Consider the following 7,942-nt stretch of genomic DNA (forward strand, 5'->3'; position numbering starts at 1 on the left):
TATTTAGTAAACGTCAGAATCTTGTTGCCATCATCTATTGCTTGTAGAAATCTAGAAGTCAGCTCTGATACCCTCACTTTTTCTAAAGCCCACACCCAGACAATCAATTGATATTTTTCTGTCAGTTTCATCTTTTAATATACCTTGAATACGTCAACTTTTCATTCTTCACTGATACTTCCCTCGCTCAAGTCTCTTAATCTTCTGTATCCACATGGGTCCCTCCTCACCAAATTCACACTCTCCCAGCTGCCAAAATGATCATATAAAAAAACCTCAAACCTGATAAGGACACTCTTTTATTTAAGAATTTTTAGTGGCTTCCCATGGCTCCTAGTAAACAAACCAATAGTCCTGATACGGTACCTAAGGTCCTGGATTAACGGTTCTCAATCCTGGCTTCAAATTATAAATACCTATGATCCTTTTTTTCGGTACCTCAAGGGAAGTTGATTTAACTTTCTCAGTTTTATTTCTGATGTTCCAGAGCTAGAGTCTGTTTGATTCAACCAGACGTACATGCTGGAGTGGACAGGTAGAGGAATAAATAGAATGGGAATTCCCAGAAGATTATAGAGTGCTAACAAACCAATCAGTAGGGATTCCATATTCTAGCTTGAGAATGTTGGGACTAGAGTCACTGTACAATTACTGTCATGGTTTCCCCTACATATCAGTCAGAGTTCTCCTGAGAAATAGAACCAAGAAGGTTGATTCATTTGCTCTAAGGAATTGGCTCCTTAGAGCCAATCCTCATTTTGATGGAGGAGGCTGACATGTTAAAGACTCAGGAGAGTTGTAGTTGCAGTCCAAAGGCAGCCTTCTGGCAAACCAGGAAGAACTCATGTTGCAGATGATGTATTCAGTCTGTTGGAGAATTTCCTCTTGCTTGGGTGGGACGTGGGGCAAGGGTGAGTTCAGCCTTTTGTTGTAACTCAAGTTTTCCACTAATTAGATAAGGTCCACCCACAGTATAGTAGGCAATCTGCTTTACTCAAAGTTCACTGATTAAATGTAAATCTCATCCAAAAACACCCTCATAGAAACATCCAGAAATATCTGGGCACCATGGCCCCGCCAAATTATAACATAAAGGTAACCATTATACTGTTTATTTACTTTCCCTTTTGTAATCTTTTAATAGACTGCTACAATTAAAGTCAGGGTATGTAAGGTGTCATCTGTTAATTTATGAACCATTTGAATAAGAATTACAAGGAAAACTTGTTAAAGGACGAATTCCTGGGTCCCATACAGACTAATGGACTCAGAACTTTCCTTTTAATAAATGCAGGAAATCATTTTCTGACTAGTAAAATTTGAGAATGATTTAATTCCGTGTCTTCTAAAATAATTGAATCATACAGTAGTTATTGTTTCCTTGAATTGTTTGCTTTACTACATACACAGTAATGATCAGTGTGCATGTTTTCCATTATTAGCACTGCCTTCAAGGAGTTCTCAAGGGCTTGAACCAAGAGTTTCACGAAGGATATGAATACAATCCTGGAAGAAAATTACATGATCCTTTTATTATTGTTGTGGTTGCATGGAATAGGACATTATCTATGATATTTGCTTGGAATGGCATTAGAAAATTAGCCTTGTCCTAAGATGCTTTCACCTGATTTCTAAATCAGAATTTCTAAATTTAATTGTAAGAAAATTGTATCTTAAGTCATGTTATATATTCTCCTGAAGAATAAAAACATACATGAACAGAATCTGTCTTTATTATCTTTTTACAGTGAATTAGTAAATATGTATATAGAAGTATTTCCAAGATCATTTCCTTAGGGCAGTACTCATTTTAAAATTTGGTTCACAAGTCAAAAAGCTCAGTGAATGTTTTATACTGCATTGATTTTTTAAGAGTCATGATAAGCATAAAGGACTATTAATGCTTCCAAGAAGTTCTCTAGTTTACAGAAATTGTTCCATTTGTTTTTGTAAAATGTCCCCACTGGCTTATATAAAAAACCATGTTTTTAGGGGCACCTGGGTGGCTCAGTTGGTTGGGCGTCCGACTTCACCTCAGGTCATGATCTCGCGGTTTGTGAGTTTGAGCTCCGCGTCGGGCTCTGTGTTGACAGCTTGGAGCCTGGAGCCTGCTTCAGATTCTGTGTCTCCTTCTCTCTCTGCCCTTCTTCCACTTGTGCTCTGTCTCTCTCTGTCTATCAAAAATAAATAAATGTAAAAAAAATTTAAAAAACATGTTTTTATATGACATTATTTAACATTTTTCTGGAGCATATTTTGGAAGATGCTAATTTAGCAATTTCTGTCTTTAATTATTCATTCAATAACAACCATTTTTGAGATCCTTCTCTGTTCTAGGCAGTGTATTAGGCTTTGGGACATACAAAAATGAAGAATATAGAGCTTCTGATATAAGGAAAGGCATGGTTTGGAATTTTCAGACACGTAAGTGGATAAATTGAAAAACTATGACCTAGATATTTAATAGAGACCCAAACTGAGTGTTACAAGGGGTCAAGGGATCTATTTTGTCTTCTTGGTAAACTTGAGGTAAAAAAAAAAAAAAAAAAAAAAAAAAAAAAAAAAAAAAAAAAAAAAAAAAAAAAAAAAAAAAAAACTATGGTTTTGAATAAGCACAATCCTTCTGTGAAAAGTGGGAACAAGAAGAGGTTTTAAAGCAAGATAGAGACATGATCAATTAAAAATACTTTCAGAAAGATCATTTGGTAGGACTATGGTGGAGGGGTTGTAGTACGAAGAGCCTGGTGAGAGAAAGAACAGATGGGAAGCTATGACAATATTTCAGCTGAGTGATCCTGAGTTTCTGAACTAAGGCAGTTGCACTGGAATTGAAGAATACAGGCCAGATTTGAGAGACATTCAGAGAATAACTGACAGGAGAAGCTGACATTTGAATATGGGGCCGGAAGGGAGATGGAAAGGTGACAAAGATTGCCTTAAGATTTGTACCTTAGGACATGGCATGGGTGGTAATTCTAATAACATCTCAGGACAGAGAGGAAGGAAAGGGGGTATTGATTTCAGACTTGAACCCACGAAGTTTGTTATGCCTGGAAGGGAGCAACATGCACATCCATTCTGGATGAAACTCAAAAAAGATCAGGGTTGACAAATTTACTTGCAAGTTATCAACCTATAGATAACTGAAGTTAGGACTGTGGGTGAGAACATTCAGAAAGCACATCGAATAAAGAGGAAACAGAAAGAAGACAGGAATCTGGCTAAGAGTGATGTGTATAATATGAACTAATGAGAGAGAGCCTTTGGTGAAGACCAAGAGAATGCAATTAGAAAACATTCAAGGAGAACAAGACGGAAGGAAGGAGTTTCAAGAAATGCATCCATGTATCCCTCAGTGCTGCACAGAGTTTTAATTTCCCTTATCATTTTCTTCTCCTTTGCAGTCTCCTCCACTGCTGGTGTGCTTAGAAGCTCTTCTCTAGATGTGCTAAATATGCACTGACATTGTTTTCTATTTGATAGTTTTATTTTCTATATTTGATTATTCAATCTAATGGAATTCATTTTACGATTAAATGTGGCATTTAGATTTAAGTTGATGCCCCTCCTCCACCCAGAAGATAATTTATCCATCTCATATGTTCACCACTTCAAAATGGTTCCATCTCAACTCCTCTGTGTCATCTGATTCACTTGCTCCAGCCCTGTGACTGTTGCCAGGACTAACTGGTGAATCTACTTCATCACACAGACCTCCTGGTCCCTGCCCTAACAGGCTTCCTTACAGATACAAAGGAGTGAAAGGCAACAGTTCCTGTTCAATGAGGAAATAGGTATAAATACTGTGGTGTGTGTGTGTGTGTGTGTGTGTGTGTGTGTGTGTGTGTGTGTTGTAACTAGAACATGTGTCCTTGGGGCACATCCTTGACTAACCAATGACAGATGGGAGAGGGGAAATCTAAAGATCAATTTTTTTTTGCCTTTGACCTCAGATGATGTGTCATAAGAAGCAATAGTCTACACTGTCTCTTAGAAAATGGTCTCTTCAGTTGGAGTAGTCAGTCAATCAATACAATTCTTGCAGTTTCTATTGGCTTTCTCCTTTTCTTACTTCATTCTCCTTTTCTTTATTCTTTCTGTCTGGGATTAGTCTCCCTTATAAAAGGGTATCCTATTAGCCTTTGCCTCAGGATCTACTTTCCATGGATCCAAAGCTAAGACATTACTCAACAATAACAACATTTATTAAGAGCCCATTCTTGCTTCTTGGGTTTGGAATTCTTTCACAATATAATAGGGTATTAAGAGGGACTCTGGGTATATCACACGTCCAGTTGATGTCTCTTTAGCTTACTTATTACGGTCACATACCACATTTTAATATGAGATTTGTCGATTCTCTCCACATTATTCTTTATTTTCAAACTGTTCTTATTTATTTCCATCAATGCATAATGTTATACATATACAATGTGATCATTGTGTAATGCAATCCATGTGTAATGTGATCAATGTTGTTGCATTGTTTCATCCATCACAGGCCTCAGAAGTTACGAACAACACAATAGTTGGCAAGTCCTTACCTTTCTAAAATAAAGTGCCAGAGCTCTTTGAGACATGCTCAAATATTATGAAAGAGGTTTATAGCTAATTCTATTCCACTAGCCATTTCCAGTTGGTTGTGAGAAAACAAAAAATTATTTGGGGTTTAAAAGGCTGTAATGAGAATTGCTTTGTAAAGAGTTGACAGATTACTATGTGTCCTCTTCACAATTGCCCACGAGGGAAAGAGGAAGATAAAACCAGATGGAAGGAATTTCAAGAGAATATTTTGGGAAGCTTGCCATGGATTCCCTGGGGTGAGGAACACTGGAACAAGAACACTGGAACTTTCACACCTAGAAAGTATAATGATGAGCTATGCCTGGGTGTACCAGCCAAGGCAGCCAGATAAGAGAGCTTTCACTGTGAGCAAGCTGTGCTTGGTGGGGCAAAGTGTCCGTGGAGATTGGAGCTGACTGAGCCATTTTGTAGAAACTCCCAAGGGTGCTTTTGCTAGAAAAGCAAAGAAGACAGGAGATGTACTCCCAAAGGTGGGAAGGTGAGGGAGGAGTTACGGGCAGCCAGCATGGTTGGGCCATCTACAATTGGAGGACACTAACAGGGAAATTCTGAGGGCTCTCAAAAAGAATATTCAAACCCTCTTTAAAAGAGACAATCTTCTGGGGCACCTGGGTGGCTCAGTTAGTTAAGCCTCTGACTTCAGCTCAGGTCATGATCTCATAGTTCAAGAGTTTGATCCCCACATTGGGCTCTGTGCTGACTGCTCAGAGGCTGGAGCCTGCTTCAGATTCTGTGTCTCCCTCTCTTTCTGCCCCACCCCTGCTTGTGCTCTGTCTCTCTCTCTCTCTCTCTCTTTCAAAAATAAATTAACATTAATTTTTTTTTTTAAAAGAGAGAAAATCTTCAACCAAAGAGACTAATGCCCCTGAGGTTCAAGTCCTTTTACTTCTCTGTCACTTCATGAATATGAGATAGTGAGGTTTGGGCTATGGTGGATGGCAGCAGTGGGGACACATTGGATCTGAAGAGGGGAATGATGTGGCTCAAGGAGAGGCACTGCCTTAACCAGAACCTGATAGTTGTATCTGGAACACAACTAAGAGACTGTTTTCTCTATCCAAAGCTCTAGATCTGGTGATGAGAATTTTCTTATCATATATATGGCTCTCTCTCCAGAAAGACAAATCTAGTCTCATGAGCACTGGGTCAGGGCAGACTCCCTGTCACTTCATGAACACAGAACACATGGCTACTATTGCTTTATCTGTCATCCACATGGGGCTACAGCCTTTACCAAATTAAGTCTATGGCTTCCTACTGTACTTAAAGAAAGCAACTCTCAGTGATTCTAAGATGGATTACTCTCCTAAGCAATGTTATCCTCAGTGATTCTATAGTAACTTCCTGTTTTAATTTGTCTTGTAATGTAGCACCAGCTTCTCACACTAAAGAAGAAACAGGGAGGGGACCCACACAGCCAATCTTTTGTAAGCCATCTAGGCTGGAAGGGTACCTACAACATGTGAGTTCCAGGGGGCCATAGATATCTACTTAGCACAATGTGAAATGATTGGAATATTCTAGAAAGGGCAAGGAATTTGACCAGCGATTTTCTTAAAACTTGAAAGAGTAAAGTGTATACAATCCCATTCTTGTGGTTATCCTCTTTTCATTATCACTTGATCCTAGCATTTTCTTCTTCTTTTTTTAAATGTTTATTTATTTTTGAGAGGGAGAGAGAGACAGAGTGTGAGTGGGGCAGGGGGCAGAGAGGTGAGGAAGACACAGAATCCAAAGCAGGGTCCAGACTCTGAGCTGTCAGCACAGGGCCCAACGCAGGGCTCGAACTCGAGAACTGTGAGATTGTGACCTGGGCCGAAGTCAGACGCTTAACCAACTGAGCCACCCAAGTGTCCCCTCCTAGCATTTTCTTTTTCAATTAATGCAACTTCTACCATCCATCACAATTTTAGGGAAATCTTCTGATGGTCACTCATTACTGTTAATGTGACATCCCCACCTGTATTCTGAAACTGGGGTCAAATCCACTTCCTCCCAGTTAGGCCAGGCATTCTTTGGGTAACGTGATGCTTGGAAACCAAGCTTCTTCAAAACAACTCTCTCCTATAGTGTTAATATTTTTTCACAAGGGTGCCAAAATATGTTGCTTATACTTTATAGTTTTCCCCACATAATTCTTAATGAAACAGATTATTCTTTCTTTATTAAGAATTCCATTGACTATTTTTCACACCTGTACATTTGTAATATTCATGCATCATATTAGACTGCTTGTACCTGGATGAGAGACATTCTTTTTTTTTTTTTTAATGTTCATTTATTTATTTTGAGAAGGGGGAGAGAGAGAGAAAGAGTGCAGGGGAGGGGCAGAGAAAGAGGTAGAGAGAGAGCCCAAGCAGGCTCTGTGCTGACAGTGCAGACATGGAGTTCAACCTAACCAACCCTGAGATCAAGTCCTGAGCTGAAATCGAGAGTTGGATGCTTAACCGACTGAGTCACCAGGTGTCCTGAGAGACATTCTGTGTGACACGTAAACTATGGTAGAATTGATCATCCCTCTGTGACTAAGGCTTTGTTACCAGTTCTTCTCTTCAAAGGAATGAGTGTCTTTCATGAGGCTTTCAAGTCCCTCAAAGAATTCATATTCATCAGGTTGGCCTTATCATTCATCCAAATGTCAGAGAATCTCAGAAGTGGACACAGTTTGGGATGAAGTTGGCATCTCTCCCTTACTGCACCTCCCTTCTATTTCATCTATTAATTCCAGAGAGTCATGGAGGATAGACTATGCCCCTCAGAGCCGTTCAGTTTCTCAGCTTTCCTGGGGACCACCATGAGAAAGGAAGATCTAAGCTGGTAGGGTTCTGTGCCCCGACCCAGCTTCAACAGGGGGTAGGTCTGCTTTTATCTGTTTTATTTTTCCTCCTTCATAATTTTTCTTAAGATGTTTTAAGAATCTTATTTGCCCCTACCTTTAATTACAGTACTAGAAGGTGCTTAGGGTCATGAGTTACTTAGCCCTGGTAACTATAACCATAACTCCGGTATTAATGCGGCCAATCATATTTTCTTGCAAATAGATGGTGAATAATATGCAATTTTGGAAAACACACTTTCAATGCAAATTTTTCTTTCACACTCCCATCATAATGGTTGCACAAAATTAATTTATTACATAAAAGTCCTCTTGTTTTGAAAATGAAATCCTCTTGCTTTAGAATGTGTGCATTAAGATGTTTCTCAGAAAATAATATATATAAATTAGATATACAAAATTATACACATATAAATTATATATAAATTATACATATATAAGTGATAAATAAATAAATATATATATATATATATATATATATATATATATCATTGCTGCAATTTTTGCTTTTATTGGAACATC

The 7,942-nt window shown here is 38.6% G+C and overlaps 1 long non-coding RNA gene across 1 annotated transcript; it reads left to right on the top strand.

Annotated features, from left to right (window-relative positions):
- Positions 1–673: 673 nt before the first annotated feature.
- LOC122241382 lies at positions 674–1,724 on the top strand. Its single transcript, XR_006221490.1, has 2 exons — positions 674–911; positions 1,443–1,724. It is a non-coding gene; the product is annotated as an uncharacterized LOC122241382 (long non-coding RNA).
- Positions 1,725–7,942: the final 6,218 nt, after the last annotated feature.

The sequence above is a fragment of the Panthera tigris genome, chromosome C1, assembly GCF_018350195.1.
Source record: "Panthera tigris isolate Pti1 chromosome C1, P.tigris_Pti1_mat1.1, whole genome shotgun sequence".
Classification (NCBI taxonomy): domain Eukaryota; kingdom Metazoa; phylum Chordata; class Mammalia; order Carnivora; family Felidae; genus Panthera; species Panthera tigris.